At 46.7% G+C, this 22,569-nt stretch overlaps 1 protein-coding gene and 1 pseudogene across 4 annotated transcripts in view; one reads left to right on the top strand and one right to left on the bottom strand.

Annotated features, from left to right (window-relative positions):
• Positions 1-22,569, bottom strand: part of timeout (circadian regulator timeout) — a 320,135-nt gene that overhangs the window by 101,692 nt on the left and 195,874 nt on the right. The window lies entirely within an intron of this gene.
• On the top strand, positions 18,492-19,309 carry LOC149340605 (uncharacterized; annotated as a pseudogene).

The raw sequence follows: 22,569 nt of genomic DNA, 5'->3' as shown, positions 1-22,569 counted from the left end.
AATTAGCCGGGCAAGCAGCGCAAAGTCCCCCTTTCATGTGAAACGTCCGCGCCCTCCTCGACTCCGTACTCACTCACTCGCATCGCTGGGACAAAGCCGAGCGGCAATACGGCAGCGAAGGCCGACCCTCAACGAAGTTGTCCGCGAGTTTCGAGAAGCTGCTGCGGCGGGCATGCAGCTGATGGGTCTCGTACACTGGGAGAGGAGACGGGAGGGGGGGGGAGAGAGAGAGAGAGCAGTAGTTTGTGGTCATTGTCTCTGACGAAGTCGGAGCCGCGCGAGCTTGACAAGAGCTCGCCGAGGCGTTCGTGGAGAACTACCCCCAGAAACAGCTTCGACGTGGGGAGAGACGTGTTTGCGAAAACAAGACCCACGAGGATCGAAGCGCGTGCGAGACGTCTCCAAGCGCACGACGCCGGCGCTCGATTCTGACATGTCCATAAAAAAAAAGAAAAGGTGCACGGAAGAAAAAAAAAAAAGAAACGCGACTAACCGTCAATACTGTGCAACGACAGCCTCGACAACACACAAGTCGGCTCTGCACTCGATGAAAGAGCGAGCTTTGTGAGAAGCCGTCGTCCTGAGAAAAAATGCACATTGCGTACGCTGCGTCGTCACCATTGCGAAAGCATCCGGAGCATGGCTTTCGCATCTACCTGTGTTTCTTCACGCAGGCAGCTACTTATAAGGAAGGTTACGGGCTAAAAGTCGATGTACACGCTGTCGTGAGCAAGTCATCGCCACGTGTTCGCTGTCGAAGAACGCAATGCAACGCACCTTCAAAATGCTTTTTCCGAGGGCAGACTCGTACACAGTGACATACCACTCCTTTAGCAATGCCAATGCATCACCGACATCGAAGTTGTACGGTAGGCACGCAGGCAGGGTGTACAGATATTAGGCAAGAAAAAAAAGCCTTCTCACACACACAGGGCTGAGCGAACCGTGCTGCTAACAAAGCCGGCTAAAGGTATCCATATTGCAACGAGCTCATCTCATTTTATTTCCTCCTATCCGCCCCCCCCCCCCCCCCCCTTCTTCAAAAACGTTCCTTCACGACGGCCAAGAAAGAAGGCATTATGCTTTGGTACCTGCATTGATTTATCGCAAAACGAGAGCGCTCGCCTCCTACATTCCATGGAGGCTTAACGAAGAATATATTACTGCGACGAACTCCTTCCCGCTGTCACACGTGCGTGAGGAAAAACATAACACACAAGTGAAGAAGCAACGGCCACGATACAAGGGACGAGCGGAGCACAGCGGGGGCGTTGTACAGCTTTCCAATCACACGAGCTCGCCCCAACCCAGCATTTCCACGAGAATAGGTGAGTCGGAGGGGAAAGACTTCAAAAGGACCTTTTTATTCCACGCGGGCTGTCTCAATATGTGTACCCGCATTTGATTTAGGAACGAGGCCCCCCAGCAGAGGTCTTTTTGCCCACTCTCCTCACAGCTGTGCTTTCACCACCGTCCGGTGCGTACGTGTATAAATATATACGTATACAGAGAATACGCTTTCTCTCTCGCTTTTTTCTTCTTGCCTCCAAGATTTAGCATCGTCTCCTTAGAACAGATCGAACCCTCGCCGTGGCCATAAATTTTACGTTCGCTCCGCACATATCCCTGAAGGAAAAGAAGACAGCGAGAAAGAGGGACTGTTCCCAGGGAAACTCGAGGGTGTGGGCGCTCGTAAATAACTTTGGAAACAGGCACTCTCGTTTCTCGTTGCTCCAAGCGCCTAGCAGGGCGCCGCGACGAAAGAGGAAGGGGAGAAGAAATAACAACCAATAAAAATTGGTCGCGACGCGTGGCACCAGCGTCGCACACACGCACGCACACACTCGCACAGAGACACGGACACACGCACACACACCTCTACGTCAACACTTCGGAGTCGTAACTCTGCCGGCTCCGCTTGCAAGAGAGAGCTCACCAGCTCGCAGTGCCGTCGTGGCGACGAAGCTGGGCTTCCCCTTCGGCCCGGGCTAGAGCGAAGCAGGCAGGCTGGCGAAGCCCGGAGCGGAGAACAACAACAAAACAACGAAAACAGCGGTGCGTTTGTGAACGCTCGCGAAGGGACGCTGTCGAGGGGAGAAAGGGGTTGCAGGGGAGGAGGTTGTCGGTGTTGACTAGACAGAAAAAGAGCGGAGAGGAAGAGGACGCAAAGGAAAAGAGCGCTGTCCCGGCCCCGGGGGTACGAGGGAGCCTAGACAGAACACCCTGGGTTCCCTCCCCGGCTGATTTAGTGACGCAATCTTCGTCGCATTCCGTGAGTGACTTGTCAGCGCGGCACTCGGGGAGTGCGTGTGTGCGCGCGGAATTACGAGCGCCGAAGCGACTGCTCCTCTTTCGCAGCACTCTTTCGTGTCTGGGCTTTCTTGTTGCTGCTGATGCTTCTGCTTGGGCCTGGTCGCTCAAATGCGGCCCGCACAACGCCCCGCACACTTTTTTCTCGACGAAAGACGACAATCGTGAAGCGCGTAATGCACGCGGGCTCTAGTTGTTGATTCCACACGCAGGGAAGGCTGACGGTGTTAGCTGTCGTTGCCGCGGTTTTCACCACATCCATGGGGTGATTCATGGCAGTATTAATCCGCACGAGAGGGCACGTTCGCGACGTTTTCGAGCGCCTAATGCGTTTATTTTTCCGTGTCTGGCTGCAGCGGAAATCTGACTCGTGCGTAGGGCTGGCATGAAGCTACGGACGTCGAGTTGGAGAGCCCATCATCTACGCCACGACTGCGACACGCCAGGAAAAATGAACGGCTGTTACATAGTCCTACAAGACCAAAACTTGTTTCTAGCGAGTAAAACCGTATGTACAGATGTTAGCTGCGAAAAATAAGAAAATAAGGTATTGCTTGCACGCGCGAACTCACAACGTTTTCCGAAGACCCGTTTCGGCCCGAACTTGACAGCTTACTGCGACTCGCTAAGAGAAAGACGCCCACCAAGTTGCATGTCTGGCAGGCGGCCGATCGAGAGCTGCCCTGAGCTGCGGACTTTCTTGGACGTTGGCAATGCGGCCACAGAAGCACATTGCCGCAAGCGGTGACTCGGCCAAGTTAGACGAACTATGCGCGCTCTAGCAGCAAGAAGCGGTACGCGAGCGACTGTCACGTACAGCGAGCAGACTGCGAGCGCTCAAGCCCGAAGCCATCACTAGTTCACGCTTAAGGATTTCGGGCGAATCTTTTCCCAAGCGGTACATTGAAAGCGAAAAAAAAAAGCCGCGGACCGAAAGACTGTGCCTATTAATAAGGTTGTAACTTTTATTAAGCAGCGAATCAGCCGTTTCATAGAATATAGGCCTCACGTTCCTGCTACGACCAATTCGTTTGAAAGAAGGATTAAAACCTGGTCGTATTTTTTCTTTCTCTTCAAAGAGTAGGCCACCGTTGCAGAACCCGCTGTATAAGCTTCTCATGTTGCCTTGAGGCACCTAATAAATAAAGTAAATAGCGAAGCTCGGTTTGTACACGAAGAGAAGTACAAATATAACTAAAACATTTCTCATTTGCTCGCGCACCTCTGCTTGCCACCTACAAGGTAGTTCCAGACATGCTATGGCGCCCTTCATATGAAAGTTGAATAAATTTGTTGCAAGGTCATTTGAAAGAAAACAGACAACGCCGTTTCTTCAGAAAAAAAAAATTACAGACATAACCAGACAAACAGAGCAGGGTCTGGCCACGCAGACTTCAATATTTCGACTGCGCACTTTTCTGGCTCAAACCGGCTTCTAGTCAGAGTGTGCAGGACCACATACTTGGACACGTGCTCGAGAACACCAGGCAAAACGTACCACGAAAGGACAGAATCACACATACACACGCCGAAAGGCTCCAGCTTAACAAGAACAGTCATTTCATGAGCTTTCCAAAAGAAATAAAAAGAAAACAGGAGAGCAGAGACCGAGTACGAAAGCGCGCCCACGCGCGGTCCGCGGGGCTCTCTGAAAACAAAACTCCAGACGAAACCGGCTGCACGCGCCCTCGACGCACAACGAAGAGAGAGCACCGAGCAAACGTCGGAATAATACATAGTTCCGCGTTATTCGCAAGGTTTGCCACGGCGTTATCTCCTCCGCACGCGTGCGGGTCGTCCACGACAATGCGTTCTCTTTTGTGGTGCGGGAGGACGCGACGGAGGAAGACCGCCTGGCAACCATTAATTTTCTCCCCTGCGTCTCCGAAAGCGGAAAACTCGCGCGCCCAAGACCACAGAAGAAAGAAAGGCATAGGAGAGAGAGAGAGAAAAAAAAAACACGAAACAGAACACGCCGTCAGGTACAAAAAAAAAAATGAGAGCGAGAGACAGAGATAGAGAGAAAGTGTAGACAAAGGGCAGAATGAGGCGGCGCGATGCAGCTGAAAATGTCACGGAAGTTTCTTGAAAGTGCACGTAGTTATTGGTTGGCAGAGGAGAAAAGAAAAAAGAAAGGGAAGAAAAACAAGCGCGAGCCATAATAGAGCGTCCAAAAAAAGTGGCGAGCAAGGCAGAAGAACACACGAGAGCGGCGGAGAATGCGAGGAAACAACGAACGCGCAGTCGCGTCGCGGGGCATAGCAGTCAGGGTCGTTAGCGGCCGGAAGTAAAAAAAAAAAAAAGCTAACGAGAACAGCACTTTGCGGCCGCGCGTGTGCGGGCGACACATGACAGCGCGCAGTTTCGCCAGCACGCGCATGCTCTCGGTTGCGGGGAGAGCAACGGCTGAGGCGCCACGAAAAAAGCTGAGGAATGGAGAGAAACCAACAGACACGGGAAACCCAGCAGGAGCAGCAGAGAGATCCTGGACGCCGCACACGAGCGCAAAGCGCAGAATAGCTGCTTCTTTCTCTCCTTCTCCACAACCCCTACCACTGGTGTGCTCTGTACTCTTTTTACCGAGCTCCTGCAGCTCTTCCGCGTTTTATTTTTTCTAAAGTCGCAGAAAAAGTTGGCGCGCTCGCGCCATTCCCATTCCATTTTCGCCGCGCCGTACGTATAGCTTCCGGATGCCACAGCCCAACACTCGGCTATCCTCCGGAATCCTCTCCGACATAAAAGCATAACGAGAGAACCGGGGCTATCTGAGAGAGAGCACTGCGAACGGGGGCTAGACAGACACCTAAGCTATTTTCACCTATACTCTCCGCCCTTCTCACTCTACGGAGGGAATAAAGGAGCACAAGGACTGCAGTGGGTAATTTTACGCCCTGAAGAGCTGATGACGAACCATCACTTCCGAGCTGAAAGAGGAGCAGGACGAGGATTAGGTGAAGCGCGGGAAAACGCCCAGCCAAAGCCGCGGCCGGGTCATTTTCTTCAGCCTCCGGAAACAACGATGCGATGCCGAGAGATGATGCGCCTATGCTTTCTGCGTGCCACTACACTGAGGTGCCGTAGATGCCAGCCGAGATGTGTCGGAAGTCGGAGTCATTTTCTGTAATCCCAGAAGTCATTGCAGCATTATTATCCGCCCAGCTCGATGAACCAGCCAAGAAGTATTTTTTTTTTTTTTGTACAGTAACAGCAAGCACGAATAGATCTGAAGATGTAGGAAAGTGATGGAAAAGGCAAAGGAAGGAGAGGGGGCATATAAACGGGTGTGAGAGTGCCGTCCACGAACTTTTAATCACGGCACTCGGAAAACAATTCTGTCCAAATAACTCCCGCCGTGCGAGCGTGTGCGATGTAAAAGCAAATTCTCGCCGCCACAAATTAACGCAGTCAGACCAATGTTCTACTCACTGCAATGTTCCCCGAAAAAAAGCCGCTTCTACCCGAAGAATACACGAGAAACGTATTGCTAAATGGGCTCGTTAACGTTCCTGGTCGCGTCACAGGCTTCTCCAATCGCGAACTTCAAACGACGACTACTGCTCTCCCTAGAATAAGAGAACGAAACAACAATAAAAAAAGCAGAAAAATAAGAATAAGCAACATTTTTTTCAGTCAAGTTAAACAGGATCCTCAATCACAGCCTAATCCTTAACTCATGGACAATTAATAACTTAATTTTACCGCGTCACGCTAACGATACTTCATTTTCCGCACTGCTCGGAGTGAGGTGCTCCGTTAATGACATGGATTAAGAGACTCGTCGGCGAAGCAAACTCTTAAGTAAGAGTTGCGCACAGTTTCGGCTAGCATAAAATCACGAAATAAGAGGATCCGCGCGAATAAATCAGTGCTTCGCAAGCCCTGGACGCGCGACGCTATTTCCAGCGAAGCTGCGGCAGAAGGTGCTGGCTCGACTTGTTCTTTATTTAACGTTGTTTCTTTTTTTAAAGCGCTTACCGGCTGCTGGGATTCGCTGATCCCAGTGCTTAAGCGGCTCAGCTCAGTACGCTGCTGCGAAAACTCCGAGCTTTTTTTTTTTTTTTTTCACGAATACGTAAAGTATCCGAGGTCCCTCCCAGTCTTAAAGAAGCCCTTCAGCTGCCGATAATTTAGAAGTTAGAACACTGCCCCGTGAGAATAATCAGCGAGCCGCTTCATTTAATTCTGGAATGAAGTCTTCATTCGGAGAGATAAGCGCAAGGACGAACATGCAGCCGATAGGCACGACAGAAACGGCGTTTTCTAAGGCATTGCATAGCGCTTCCCAAGCAGCTACTGAACGCTAACCACACCGCGTAACAAAACGGAGGGAAATTACGAACCTCTCCTTTTGCAAAACGGATTTCGGCCACGCTTCAAAAAAGCCGCTTTGTTTTGACGTTTTAATATAAACACTGGTAAGAGCTTGAGCATGTTAAAGCAAGCTTTAGGGCACTTTTCACGTCCTGCCTAAGTTGCGAGTCTTGAAACCCACACGAGACAACGAACAAACAAAATCCAAGACATCGCTTTCCCAGCAACGAAAAGAGAACAACCTACTCGGTCAACACCGCCGAATGAGCGCTTTGATCTCATACTGAAGATGCCGTTAAAGATATCCCTCGCTGTGAAGAATCCCTCGCTTTTATGAGGGCCAAAAACACGAAACACGAAAATGACCAAGATTTTAAAATCATTCGGAAAAGGGCTTTTGATAATTCGAGGCTATTCAACAATACAAATGTATGAAGCTTCTGGGTAATACATGCTAAGTAGTTAGGCACTAGCATATAAAGTGGTGTTGTAACCGCTGATTAGGAGCTCGACAAAGATCAGGCTTCTCCTCACAGCTTTGGAGAAGGGCGGGGAAACTGGTTATGACGTCATTGTCGGCGAAGTTTCTTATGTCCGTTGCCTTCGCCCGCATGCTGCCGTGCATCGTCCGATGACTCCGAACAATGCTTCGAAACGCTCCAGACGTAGCACCACTGTGCGTGACGTCATCACTGCGGCCTCTAGCCGTCACTGTGCACTGAAGAGAAGCGTGAACGCCCATGCGGCTTAATTCGAAGATTACGTCATCATTTCAAACTTCGAATGCTTTAACCACAAGTTTGACATATTCGACCGCCTTAAACTCGTCGGATTCTAAAAGCACTTCAGTTTTCCTTTATTTATTTATCTGTACCTCACAGGCCCCGAAGAGCATTGGGTGAGGGGGGCAAATCGAATAAAGGAATATGCAGAAGGAAAAAAACCATAATATCGGTGCAAGAACGCGGTACAAGACAAATAAATACATGAAAGGAACACGAAATTTATACAGAACGGAGTTAAAACAGCATCATACACGAAAATAGAAAGAAAAAAAAGCGAAACACGAACATGTGAAAAAGGCAACCAGGGGCAACAGAAGAAATGGTAAATGGGAAAACAACGTAAAGAACAAACGAAACTGCCGTACATTTCGAACATCACTAGGGCAATAAATGTATACATAGATGTTTTTTTTTAAACTCACAAGGATCAATGAAACAGATTCTGTTTAAAAAGTTATTTAAAATGTGCATAATTAATGTCGATTAATTATTAAAGTAGGTGAAACGAGAAACATTCCAGCCGGTCGTCCTAATAACTACCAACAATAATCACTTGATTTCAGTCCGAATGAAATTTTTGATTTTTTTTAATTCGTCACAACCAGTAGATAATTCTTCAGCCAGTTTATAGAGTGAAACAATAGGTTTCCCGGCGTTCTTTTAAATGCAGCACTGAGCGAACTGCGAGTGCAAACGTTCATTCCAATGCAAACAGCCTAATGATTGGTTTCCGCTAACCGATTAAGCAGGATTATTTTTTTATTTTTTTACCCAACATAAAAATGTGGAACGTACAGGTTGCGAATGAACTGCGCAATCAACGAAAGCATCGAGGGACGAATGTTCTCTGCGCGGCCTAAAGTCTGCCAAAGCAGGAAGCGCAACTGACTTCCACGGCTTTAACCCGAGAACATCGCGAAGCACAAAAAAAAGGAAGTATTCAAATAATTACCCCACGGCAAAAGTGAAAATGTACTGAATTAAACTGCACAGTACAAACTATGCGCGCGTAATCTCAGAATCGCGCGGACATGATATTAAACCGGCGAGACGGGGAAGCAAGTTGCAATTCGAAAATCTAGAAGTGCCTCTTCCATCAAATATGGCGGACACAAAGAAGAAAAAGCTTCTCCCTATCAAGAGAGAAATAGTTATTCGTTTTAGTTTAGTATGCGTCCATAGGCCCTCGCCTGAAATCACAGACACACGAGAAGCCCAAGAAGCATCGGCCTTTCACGGGGAGCAATTTACCCCATGTCATTCGACGAAACAGAACTGGATGCAGCTGTTATCGTCGGCCATGGAAGGATTGGTTTTACCAACTCGAAGACAGACTCAATAAAGCGAAAGAAAATGCAATCACCCCGTACGAAGCACTATTAGTCGCGAGAAGGGAAGAAGCAGAACTTTCATCTGAACTAGATCTTTTCTCCCGCCATTTTTCACTTTGGGCCCAATAGAAAGAGATCGGCGCACTCTTCGGAACGTACGGTTGTCTAGACGCCAAAATATGAGGGTAGGAAGACGGGCGCAGCTAAAGAAAAAAAAAAAGAGCGGGTGGAGAGAGAGAGAAAGAGAGAGACAAAAGTCGACGTCGTAGAGGAACTTGGCGTGGAAGAAGTTGTCACAATCCTTGGCATCAATCATTCGAGAAGAAGAGTAAGAGGGAAAGGCGCGTCGGGGAAGAATGCAAACGGACGGAAATAGACGCACTATGTAGGCTTGCCCAGGCAGGCAAGTATGATCGCAAGTCAGCCTTCGCTCGTCTCTCGCAAATACAGTGTGCATTAACGAAAGAAAAATGTCTCTGTCTCACTGGCTCTCATTTTCAGAATGCCTAACCGAGCTCGTTAAGCTCATACGCAACCTCCTGACAAGTGCCGAGGATAGAAATGGTGCAGCCGTACAGTATACGTAAACAGAAGTTGGCTAAGTATGACCGTATGACCGCCTGGTTTTTTTTGCTCCTATTTTCTTTTGTATTTGTGGCTAAAAAACAGAAATAAAACAATCGTAACACATGGCACTTATACTGCCAGAATGCATGCCGACGGGCTCCACTCACATGCCTTGCTTGAAATATATTACACTGAAATTAACGCTGCCAGCAAAAATTATCATGTTTATAAATAGATCCAACGCATACGTTCTGGCGTGTCAACTTGTCTTTGAGTGCAGTTTTTTTTTCTGTGTTGTCGGCAATTCTTCGTCATGGATCACTAACTATAGCACTTATCCTTGTTCTTGCGTAACTATGACAAGAGGCAGTGGAAAAAAATGACTAATAAAGAGGCTGCCAACAGAAGCTGCTACTGCATGCTTTTTTTTTCTATTAATAAAATAAGGTACATGTGATTCCATCCGCAGCAACCACAGCGGACCACCCCCGCACACTCTCCTCTTTTTTCCTGGTACATTATCTTTGACCGATAATCAACTACAACTGATAGCATCGCGTAATCTCTCCGTCAAGCAGAATATAACAACGCTTCGTAGAAGCAAGGGAATAAAGAGAAGCGACGAGCTTCGTGAAAATAACGCACCTTCCGGAAAAACGAAAATAGCAGAGACGTCAGCAGCTTCAGTTATCCCGCCTTTTCAGTGTTCAAGCATCTCGCACGGCTTTCTAATGCATATAAATAAAGGCCCAATAGGAAGGAAGGAATGTATAGCAGCGGGTCCAAGCCAAAACGAAGTTTGAGGAGAATGACGCTTGTAGGCAAAAATAAAAAAGGAAATTAAAGGAAGAAAGGAACACAAGTGCCTCAGACAAATCTGTGTAAAAGCGTGCCCACACGGTTACACGATTTCCCAGCGGTGTCCAACTTAATCAAAATTACGCCCCGGGCTTGTACCAAAGGAAGTGGGGGAGAAAAAAAAATGCTTGGACAGTTCTACAGGCTGAACTGCACTCAGTGAGGTTTTCTGCGCGTTTTACTTCTAGTTTCATCCGCTTCCAGTTTAAGTAAGCAGCTGATACAGCAGCCAAACCACCGTGTTTTCTTAGTGCACATTACTACCGTTGTTAGCGTTCCCCATTATACGCCAGAAACGGCTGAAACGAATGCTGCTCCGAGCCAGAGGCGACGCAGCAAACGAAAAAAGCTCTGGAAAGTTACTAATAGACATAAATGCGCTTGTAAGCCATTTACTAATATAATCTACTGCGTTTAGTAACAATATTTCTGGTAAAGAAAGATATATAAAAAAGCTTGCAAACTCAAAGGTAACACAACGATACATATTTTGCGCGCGCGAATTAAGCCGGCGTATACGGTTCGGTTCATCACCAAAAGTGTGCGCACGCACGCACGCACGCACGCAAAAAAAAGAAACAGACCAATGCGACCGGTCGTTTTTCACAGATAACCTTACTCCGTCGCTGACCGTGCGGTGCTGTACAGCTGCAACTACATTCTACTGCGAAAGAGCAGAGTCGCTAAGGTGACTGAAAAAGCCTGTTGCTGCATTTGTATATGAACATCTTGGTACAAGGACAGACATTCACAAATATGCACAATTCGAACTCTCCGCACACTAATTTCATGCAGGGCTGTCCCTCCACTCTTTGCTCGGCTAGTGTTTACAGAGCTTCCTGCGATATCATTCAGTATCGATCCTCTGAAACCATAGCTTTCAAGACAACCAAGAAATTCGAAGCGACGTATCAAATTGTGAATAACGAAAATATATTTTAAGTCAGGTCATAATAACGCAAAAAGCGAGAAGCTGTAGCATAAGGTACCAAATATTATGTGGGGTTTGACGCCCCGAAACGGGTAATGGCTATGAGAGACACCATAAGGATATATTTCAGGATAAATTTCCACCACGCGGGACTCTTCAAAGCGCACTGACACGGGCGCGTTCGCATCCATTGGAATGAGGCCGCCACAGCCAGGATTCCATCCAACGTCAATGGGCTCAGAAGCCCGAACTCCACAACCACTGAACTACTGCAGCAAGTGACGCTGTTGCAGAAGCGAAAACAGAGTGGCCAAATCATTAGGTCTGCTAAAGTGCACTCAGTGTCAAAATATTTTGACATCTATCAGAATTTGAGAGAACGAGGAAACAAGAAAGAGAACCAGAGAGGTTAACCATAGTCTGAATCGGATTTGTATCGCACGCATAACGAACAACAAAAATGTATAAAATTAAAACAAGGGAAGAGTGAACACGCCAGCTCTCAGGTAAAGCAAGCTATCTCACCGCTCATTTTGACTATTATTCACCAGTTTTTTCAAGTCCGCGTCTCAGGGGTGAGAATTCTCACTTCTGCGGTCACCAGTTTCTGAAAACGTACATAATTTACTTCCTTAAAGTTGTCAGTGCACGTAAGAGTACCTCCCGAAACTAAGGAAATATGGATTACTGATGAGAGCGATAGGAGCAGCGGCGCTGGTCGCCTGCGGGTAGCACATGGCTGCGACTTCAGCCGCACGCAGAGGTGATGGCGAGCCAACAATGGACCGCAATCAAGGAATTGAAGGAATATTTGAAGTTGTGAGAAAACGCTTCGTTTATATTTGAAGATTCGGGCTACCAGAGCGATTAAACTGACGCGGCCACTTCACTCGGACTTACTGACACAAGTCCTAAGATAATTTTCCCGATGGGACAGCGCTCGGCGATAAAGGACCCCCCCCCCCCCCCCCCATCCCCCCCAAGCGCATGCTTTGTCAAAATAAGCCAATTAGGCGCTTACATTTTTTTTTTTTTCGGTCCTGACGAAATGCGAAAATGCGCTTTCACTAACCCCTACTGCTTTCTCCAAGTGCTCACTACCGGACACGCAAAACTATTACAAAAACAAAATAACCGAACTGACAGCGAAGCGCCGGAGTATAACCAACACACGTCCTTCTCTATTTCGGACGTCAGACGCTATATAAGGCACCATCCGACGGCTGACACGCACCAAATAGCAAACGAATACGGCCGAACATTCGGACAGTGTTAGCAGCCGCACACAGAGAAGCATTAGAAACAGCAACAGCAACGCAGCAGCAGGGACGGCAGTTGCAGCAATCCACGACACAGAACACACGCGCTAGCGGAAAGAGAGAGAGAGAGAGCGAAGGAATCGCCGTTCTTTTCTTTTCCCTTTCCACTCCTTCTCGGTCTTCCTCGGACAGCAGCGGAGCGTCTACAGCGCAATTTAGGCGCCAGAGAAAGCGTCAATGCCGGCCAGGAAGCGGGGCCGGTCCCGCGGGGCCGCGGCAGCGGCGGCGGCAACCACTTGATGTGCGCGCCTCGTCTTCGCAGCTCCGGCTTATCCGGGCGGACCGACCGGGACACGATGCAAAGTTCCCCCGGGAACGCCCGCGCGGGCACGTACTCTCCCTTCCCGGGGACCTCCCCGAAACAAAGTGAGCGAAAAAGGGAAGAACGGGAAGGCTGGGCCCCGGAGAGTAAGGAAAAAAAGTAAACCTGCAAGACAGAGAGGGTTACAACATTATAGCTTGCCCAGTGAACAACCCCCCCCCCCCCCCCCCCCCCCCCCCTTATTTGGCGTCCTGCACCGCAGCTGCTCCTCGCGTTCCCTTCTGCAGAGCTTAAATGCGGGAGAACCAGGCGAGAATTGGCGATTTGGGTGGAGGTACGGCGCCACTGAGGATTGCATGCGGGAATATAGGGATGTTGGTGAGCATAAATAACCTGCTCGAACGGTAAATAACAAAAAAAGAAAAAAATACAACTGCGTAGGAAAACTGCGACTAGAGAAAGCGCAACGGGATATATTTGCGTGAAAGAAAGAGGCAGGATGAAGTTACGTAGAGATAGTACTCGAACGCCGTGTAGGCTGCGCCAGCCTGAAAGACCATACCATAGCTCGAGAAAAGCTTTTGTAGAACTTTACTAATACGCTACATGAACACGCAGTTTCACATGCATCGTACGAGCCCTACACTCCACGAGTGAGCAGGTGTTGCGTGGTAAATGCATGTGCCTGTTTCGAACGAGTCCTGAAACACATCAAGTTCAAAGGGCAATAACGGCACTGAACTGTCTCGCCTTACGTGAGCGAAAATTGCCAACACGTTTTTCACGGTAACGGAAATCAGGGAAAGCATTTTCGAAACGGATATATTGCAATCACAGCAAGCGTTTTGCGAATATGCCGCACAGCCATCAGAATAACAGTCCGACTAAAACAGCCCCAAACTGACAGGAAGCAGCTGTAGAGGCGCCTCAATCGCAGGAATGCGACGCAGTGTACCCGAGCCAGGCGGTACGCCGTGGAAGATTGAATGCTCACGTTGAATGGCGGGTTGCAACCTCTGCCGAAGGTGCCCCGGAGAAAGTTAAAACACACGCAGAGGAAGCCGGACTAACGGGAAACCGGAGCGCGGCGCCGAAATTGGATAAACAATTCGACGATTCGCGGAAGCACGACGCGACAAGCGCCACCGTCTCTGTCGCGACAATACGGATGGCACACAAGGGGCGAGCAGAATGTGCTCGAGTTGATTTCAGCCGTTCGCGAGCGGCGGGCGAAGATAAAGAATAGTTGTGCTTTCAGGACATTTTTTTTTCTTTTTTTTTTTCCATTTCAAGTCGTCTTTCAGTTACCGCCCTCGTTCTTTCGTTCCCTCTACGGATGATTATTTAGCAAGCGGCTTGAGCGCTCTAAGCCGGTGAGAAAGAAAAAATTATACACAAAAAAAAACACTGCAGGAGTGAACGAGGACAGTAAGGCAGAGAGCAAATTGGATCAAGGAAGCCTATGAAACGAAAACTTGATAAGAACCTTGGAGGCGGAAATTCCGCCGGAGAGACGTCAGCTGACGGCTGTGGATGCGCAATAGGCGCGGGGCGCGCTCAGAGTACACGGGGCAAGCCTGATGGTACTGCCTCACAGTAAGTGAATCGCCGAGAAAGGTGCTGGAAAAAGAAGCACGACACGATGGCTTAAAAAACAACAAAAAGAAACAATCACCAGAACAGAGAATTCTTATAAAGACGCTGTAAGTTAGCGAGAAGCTAGAACGGGAACCACGATTTGTTCGCTAGGAGAAGCGCTTTTGGCGCTGAATTTAAGGGGAAAGTGTTATGGACAACACAGTGATAGTGACAGGGCGGTATCAAGGCGAAGGGGCAACAGAGCCGACTGTCAGATTCAGAACGTATGCTAAAACTTCCTTACAGCGTGTAGGCGTAGTTGTTCCGGCTAAACAAGGGAGATGCCGTCGATTTCACGTCACAAGCCCCGCCGAAACAGAGCTACCAAGTGACAAAAAGGGTGGCCGTCAGTGTTCTCTCCGGTCGCAAAGCCGAGAAGGAGTCAGAGTGAAAGGTTCACAGAACAACAAACGTTTCTACAGCAGAGGACGGTAGAGAACTATGAAACGACCCACAAAAGTACACATGCAGAGAGTTACACCTGAAAGAGATTAGGATACAATACCCGGTGGGTTCTTGAAACAGTCAGCAACATAACACCGCAGGGACAAACAACAGAGAAATTATTCACCAGGCGCGTCTGTTCGCTATTTAGCTCCAAGGAAGGGCTAAGAATGAGCCAACAAACATAAGAAGAGGCACACAAATACAATCCCTCACTGAGTCAAAGCTCTCTCACCCTCCCGCCGGCGCACGCCTCGCAATAGGACAGGAGAGAGGGAAATTTCGAGAACCTATAAGTCAATGCATGATTTCCTTCCCGAGGACGCGGTTCGAATACCAGCCGCGGGGCGGCCGCGTTTCAGAGGAGGCGAAAGGCAAAAAAAGACCGTATGCTGTGCGATGGTAGGTGGTCTTGTTATTCCGGAGCCCTTCACTACGGCACCTCTTTCTTTCTTCCTTCTTTTACTCCCTCCTTCGAGGTTTTCTCACTGCGTGGTTGAAGTGTCCACCAAAAAGTGAGATAGTTACTCCGTTTTTCTTTTCCTCAAAACCAAATTTTATAAGTCACTTCCACGAAGGCCGTATGCCCCGGCTCCCGAACGATGAAGTGAGGACAACGAGCAACAAAGCTACGCACTCTCCGCCGATATCCCGAATAGTTTTCTCCGCTTTTTGAGAGCCTTCGAGGGCAGGCGCAGGCGCGGAGCCTCTGTTCACGGCGCGCCGACGCTGATTACTGAGACGCAAACACACACAGGAAAACTTTGAAGGAGACAGCAAATACGGGTACAAAAGTTGATCAATGATTGATAACAGCAAAGCTTGGCCATGTGTCAAATCCGATGTGTCAACACTAACCACAATAAAAGAAATGGCACACGCACCAGTTACAAATTTTGCCATTAGCGCTTTTTAGATATTCCTTACTTTTTTTTTCTCGTTTCTGCCAGCTTCAGTGCTGATGGGTCATAATGTACTAGGGCTCACTAAAGCGGCAACTCGACCAGGGAATTCGCGACTGACTTTCAACGCGCCCTACCAATAATCAAGCTACGCGTCTCAACGAAAGTAAAACGAATTGACTGCGCAGAAAAACATACAGACTCCGTCGCTCTGAAGGTTCGAAAAGCTGACCTTCCCAACTAGAACTTAGGCACATTGCAGAAAGACGCCAAACAATAAATAGAGAAACATCAGTTGAAAAAAAACGGATGTACACAAACAGCAACGGCTGTCTGTCGTCGACGTGCGCGATTTTGATAATGAGATTTTGCTCCATTTGTACAAGCGCTGGAGACACCAAATATTTGAGCATGCGCTACGAATCTAGTTCCCATTACGCAGGCACACACGTACGGACTAGGAACACCGTTTCCTTCTAGTTCCGTGACGGCGAAGAATGCGAACGAAAAGCAAACACCGTTCCCAATTATGCGAGGCTCATCACAAATTAAAGTCAATAACGGCGCAGCGGCGGCGGGACTTTCGCGAAAATATTCGGCGCCTGAAAACACACTGCCCTATAATGCTGTACCACAATCAGAGCGAAGCGCCGAGAGTCCGGGGAATACTCAAGCACTAACAGATATAAGCTGCTCTTTCTGACTCTGAACTGAATAGAATAGACCGAATAGAACCTGGAGGAATCGCAAATGATGGGGTGAAGTTATCCAGCAGACGTGATCGATCATGCTCTCACAAAACGTCAAGAAGTGGATAGGATTTATGATTCGTGAAATTGATGCTAATAATTACTTGTAAGTTGTCACATACATATACTTTATAATGAAACCATTATTGTACCTACAGCAGTTGCACGTCATATGATATCTAGAGCCGGCGCGCGCACACACACACGCGCACACGCACACACACGCACGCACAGACACACACACACACACACACACACACACACACACACACACACACACACACACACACACACATATATATATATATATATATATATATATATATATATATATATATATATATATATATATATATACGTGTTCAGATAAGAACGGTAAGCGAGGTCCCATGACCATTTTTTGTTTTCAATGAAATTTTTATATATGATGGACGAATGTGTCCACACAAAGGAATGAACCTTAGTTTTGCAAGAAGCTTCGTAGTTTTCTCGGAAAAAAATCGCATGTCACAAGAGGTGGAGAATGTCGTTTTTGGCACTTCGCAAAGTTGCAAGTTTGAAGCCTCATTCCGTGCACAAAAATTTTTTCCCGCGCATCAGCATTTTTTCAGAACTTCTTTACACCTTTTAAAATAAGAGAAAATAAAAAATGTTTTCTTGCTCTTTCAACCTTCCCAGTAAAAAAATTACAAACTTCGCTTCTGGAGCTATGCGGTGCAAAAGAGGCACTTTTCAGGGCCGCCTTAGGGCAAGATGCCTCAAGATCTTCCCACTGAATATTTTTCTCCGTATTTTTCAGCTGTTTTTACTCACCTCAGGCAAGTTCTGTCGCTCTAGACTTGACAGATAGTTTTCAGTACGGTCTCAAAATTGGCCGAGGTTCAAAAACGCCAAAAAAGTGACAACTTTGACTTGGGTTTAAAAAAAAACATCATCATCGAATTTTGTTAAAATTTGCCTGAATAATCCTCAATACATGATAATTTTAATGCACTAGAAAAGTGTTGCATTATATTGTTTTAAAATACAAAAAATAAACACAAAACTGAGTTCATGTTTTTGTTATATAGAATTGCTTATTACTGCCTCTTAGAAATAGTAGCTGTCAGAAATTTGATTTAGCACTCATTGAACGTGGTTACATTTTATTTACCCCAATATCCGAACCATTCTCAATGCTTATAGAGCTTCTATTCGCTTGTTAGGGCGCTCTTAATGCGTGAAAATGGGAATCAATTCCCTATTTTGCATGATGTCATAAGAATTGGCTGGTGGCGGTCAAACCTTGTTTGTATTCTCTAATTTATTCGTCGTACGGTCTATTGGTATATATAATCGATTCATTAAAGATATTAGATCATTTCTCGCTTCTTAGAAAAAATTTTGTATATAAGAGTTAATATTAGTGAGTTTCTGAAGTCGGCGTTTTCGAACCTTCGTCTATTTACCTCTGTGTTCAATGGTTCTACAAGGCACTGTCAGGAGACAAAAATTCGTCTCCTGAGGGGAACGATTTATCTGCAAGGTTTTTAATCATGGGGAGTTCTAATCGGGAGGCAATTTAAAAATGGGATACCACTTCATGTGCACATTGCAATTCAGAAAATCGTAACAAGAAATAAACGGCGGCAGTTGTTTCGGTTTTGCACAGAGTATATTGTCCAGCACGAAGCACTAACCAGATCACAGTCTCTTCCATTCAGAAGCAGCGGTGGAGGCCACGTAGGATGCACTGCCTTCATGTGACTGAACCTACTTCCACAGGTGGAGCGTCTGAACTCCAGGCACTTTCTTTGCCTATTTCCATTGTTCCTTCTTCACTTCGCGAAAGTCTGCAAGCTCCCTCTGTGGCAGCTCCAGAATGGTGATGCTCTTTAGTGTTTCTTGAATTGCGTCTACGAAGCCTCCGGCTGTTGTATGACCTCACTTGCAGGCTTCGGCAAGTTGTGTTGGGATGCTCGATGGTGTGATGCAGCGTCATGTTTCCTCAGGAATTGTGCCACTATCCACATGATGACATTTTCACTTTGGAAAATATTGAAATGAGCAGCGAGGATGAGGTGTTGATTGCTACATGGGAATACGGTGAGCTAATTAAAAAAACTCTCAGCGCTTCATCGTTTATGAGAGAATTTCTAAGAGTGACCATGAAATGCATTCCCTACAACTATATTATATCTGTGCAAGCAAGAGCAATACACGAAAAAACACACGGCTGCAAGAGAGGTGCAATTGTTTTACATTTTGATTTCGCCAAAAAATGAACAGTTGTGCTTCCAGACTCAGTACAAGCGTACCATTGGCAGAAAAAGCAGGTAACCGTGTTTACCTGCGTTGTCATGTCAAGAAACTCGACTCGTAACTATGCCATTAATTTGGACGATATGTCTTATGATTCCGCTCATGCATGCTTAGCTCTGTCGATAATCAAAGTACATCGCGAAGAAAACGCGCCAATCTACACCAAGATATATATTTGAGCGACTGGGCTCCCGCTCAGTTCAGGAATAAATACCAGTTTCATGAGCTGCAGCGGAGTGAATGTCAACAGACGATATTGATGTTTTCGGCCTCTGGACACTGCAAAAATGCTTGCGGCGGCGTTGGTGGGCTAGTGAAACATCGAGCATCCCAACACAACTTGCGGAAGCCTGCAAGTGAGGTCATACACACAGCCGGAGGCTTCGTAGACGCAATTCTAGAAACTCTAAAGAACATCACCATTCTGGAGCTGCCACAGAGGGAGCTTGCAGACTTTCGCGAAGTGAAGAAGGAACAATGGAAACTGGCAAAGAAAGTGCCTGGAGTTCAGACGCTCCACCTGTGGAAGTAGGTTCAGTCACATGAAGGCAGTGTATCCTACGTGGCCTCCACCGCTGCTTCGGAATGGAAGACGCTGTGATCTGGTTAGTGCTTCGTGCTGGACAATATACTCTGTGCAAAACCAGAATCAACTGCCGCCGTTTATTTCTTGTTACGATTTTCTGAATTGCAATGTGCACATGAAGCGGTATCCTATTTTTAAATTGCCTCCCGATTAAAACTCCCTATGATTAAAAACCTTGCAGATAAATCGTTCCCCTCAGGAGACGAAGTTTCGTCTCCTGACAGTGCCTTGTAGAACCATTGAACACAGAGGTAAATAGACACAGGTTCGAAAACGCCGACTTCAGAAACGCAATTAATATTAACTCTTATATACAAAAATTTTTCTGAGAAGCGAGAAATGATCTAATATCTTTAATGAATCGATTATATATACCAATAGACCGTACGACGAATAAATTAGAGAATACAAACAAGGTTTGACCGCCACCAGCCAATTCTGATGACATCATGCAAAATAGGGAATTTATTCCCATTTTCACGCATTAAGAGCGCCGCTAACAAGCGAATAGAAGCTCTATAAGCATTGAGAATGGTTCGGATATTGGGGTAAATAAAATGTAACCACGTTTAATGAGTGCTAAATCAAATTTCTGACAGCTACTATTTCTAAGAGGCAGTAATAAGCAATTCTATATAACAAAAACATGAAATCAGTTTTGTGTTTATTTTTGTATTTTAAAACAATATAACGCAACACTCTTCTAGTGCCTTAAAATTATCATGTATTGAGGATTATTCAGGCAAATTTTAACAAAATTCGATGATGATGTTTTTTTTTTTTAAACCGAAGACAAAGTTGTCACTTTTTTGGCGTTTTCGAACCTCGGCCAATTTTGAGACCGTACTGAAAACTATCTGTCATGTCTAGAGCGACAGAACTTGCCTGAGGTTAGTAAAAACAGCTGAAAAATACTGAGAAAAATATTCAGTGGGAAGATCTTGAGGCATCTTGCCCTAAGGCTGCCCTGAAAAGTGCCTCTTTTGCACCGCATAGCTCCAGAAGCGAAGTTTGCAATTTTTTTCCTCGGAAGGTTGAAAGAGCAAGAAAACATTTTTTATTTTCTCTTATTTTAAAAGTTGTAAAGAAGTTCTGAAAAAAATGCTGATGCGCGGGAAAAAATTTTTGTGCACGGAATGAGGCTTCAAACTTGCAACTTTGTGAAGTGCCAAAAACGACATTCTCCACCTCTTGTGACATGCGGTTTTTTTTCCGAGAAAACTACGAAGTTTCTTGCAAAACTAAGGTTCATTCCTTTGTGTACACACATTTGCCCATCATATATAAAAATTTCATTGAAAACAAAAAATGGTCATGGGACCTGATTACCGTTCTTATCTGAACACCCCCATATATATATATATATATATATATATATATATATATATATTACTACCGTCCTTTGGCATTCTGATTGTTCTTTAGGATTTACGTGTGTTATCGAATCAGACAACACACGTACCTCCATCATCATCTTCACTGCGTCCACTGCAAGAAAAGCCCTCTCCAAATCCTTGCATTCACCCTGTCCTGTGGCCAGTCGCGGCCACCTATTCCCACAAACTTCTAAAGTCATCAGTCCATCTGGTTCTGGCCTCCGCTAAGCTTGCTCTCCCTTAGAATCCACTCTGTTAACAGGCCGTAGGTTATCTTCCTATGCCAATTTCTTCTTCTCGATTTCGACTACAATGCCAATAACTTGTGTTTGTTCCTTCACCCAGTCAGCTCTCTCGCTGTCCTTTTGACGTTAAACATTTTCCTCTCAATAGATCGTTGTGTTGTCAACAATTTAAATTCATTTCATTTTGCTAGTCTCCAAGCTTCCGCCCCATATATTAGTACTGTTCTTCACTATGGGCAGGCGTAACTACATCACAGAAATGCTCAAAGAACCGAAAACGCCATCACATTGAGGACCCGCGGTCGAGCTTCAAATTCGCACGGAAAAGGGGTTACCTGGGTGGTTTTTCACTTCCAGAGTTTCCATACATTCAAGACATATCAAGCCTATGCATACACTAACGAAAAACATTTTTGAACACATTTCGAAACTTTCTTCTACTGAAACAGCGGGTAGTTGCTGTAAAGTTATGCTGAGCGCATAACACACGTACCCCAAAACAGCATGTCCATGAGAACATCTATACACTCGAAAGTGCATGAGAAAATAAACGACGCAGACAAAAACGCGGAAAATAAACGACGCGGACCCACACAAAGAACAAACAAACAAGAAACGTACGCGAATCGGTTCGGAAGAATTCAGATCAAGAAATTTTCACGCAGAAGGCGCGTGAAAAAGACAATAAAACAAAACGTATTTCACGCTCGTGTCTCCGAACTCCAACCCGGATCAAAAACCGTTTGCGCAAACTTTTCGCCGGCATAGATCGCTGGCCGAACTTTCCGCATAATAGGGCACCCGGCAAGTTAGAAAGTTTTGTTGCAAGGTTCTTTCCGGTGAATGCGCGAACGGACTTTCTCCATAATAGGACACCAGGCAAGTTAAGAGGTTTTGTTGCAAGGTTCTCTCCGGCAAATCCGCACACGGAGGTATTCGTCACGCATTCGCGTTCCTTTGTGCCAGTCCGGCGGACCAACAATGGCGCCCAGGATCGCGGCCAGAGAGGTGTGAACAAAAGCGGCTCGCCAGACAAGCGATTCGGTAAGGATGAGTGCGAACTTCACCGCCCGCTTCAGCAAGAGAGAGCTTGGATGGCCGAGAATGTCTGCACTCCCAAAAAAGTTCGGAGAGACGCCGGCAACCCAAATTGCTGTGAAGGACTGTGGGCTAGGTTCGGTCTCACCACACAGCGGCGCAGCAGCTTCTATTAAATGTGTCGGTGCGCATTTCCAGAACAAATGACGGGAAGAGAGGACTTGAATCTTGAAAAGAATTAACGCGAACGCTGCATTTATACCACACAAGACGGTGGAGATGCACGCGGGTATGCAGTCGAGTTGAGGACAAAAAGAGCCCACAACTCTTCCCGGTACTCACCTATGGGGCAGAAACGTGAAGGCTAACGAAGAGGGCTCAGCTTAAGTTAAGGACAACGCAGCGAGCTAGGGAAAGAAAAATGATAGGTGTAACGTTAAGAGATCGGAAGCAGGCAAAGTGGGTGAGGAAACGAACGCGGGTTAATGACATCCTAGTCGAAATCAAGAGGAAGAATTGGGCTTGGGCGGGGCATGTAATTCGAAGGCAACATAACCGCTAGTCCTTAAAGGTAACGGAGTGGATTCCAAGAGAAGGCAAGCGCAGCAGGGGGCGA

This window comes from Amblyomma mixtum, chromosome 6, assembly GCF_055824585.1.
Source record: "Amblyomma mixtum isolate Tamu chromosome 6, ASM5582458v1, whole genome shotgun sequence".
In the NCBI taxonomy this organism is placed as follows: Eukaryota; Metazoa; Arthropoda; class Arachnida; order Ixodida; family Ixodidae; genus Amblyomma; species Amblyomma mixtum.
The sequence above is the reverse complement of the archived record's forward strand: the minus strand, read 5'-3'. Positions and strand labels throughout refer to the sequence as shown.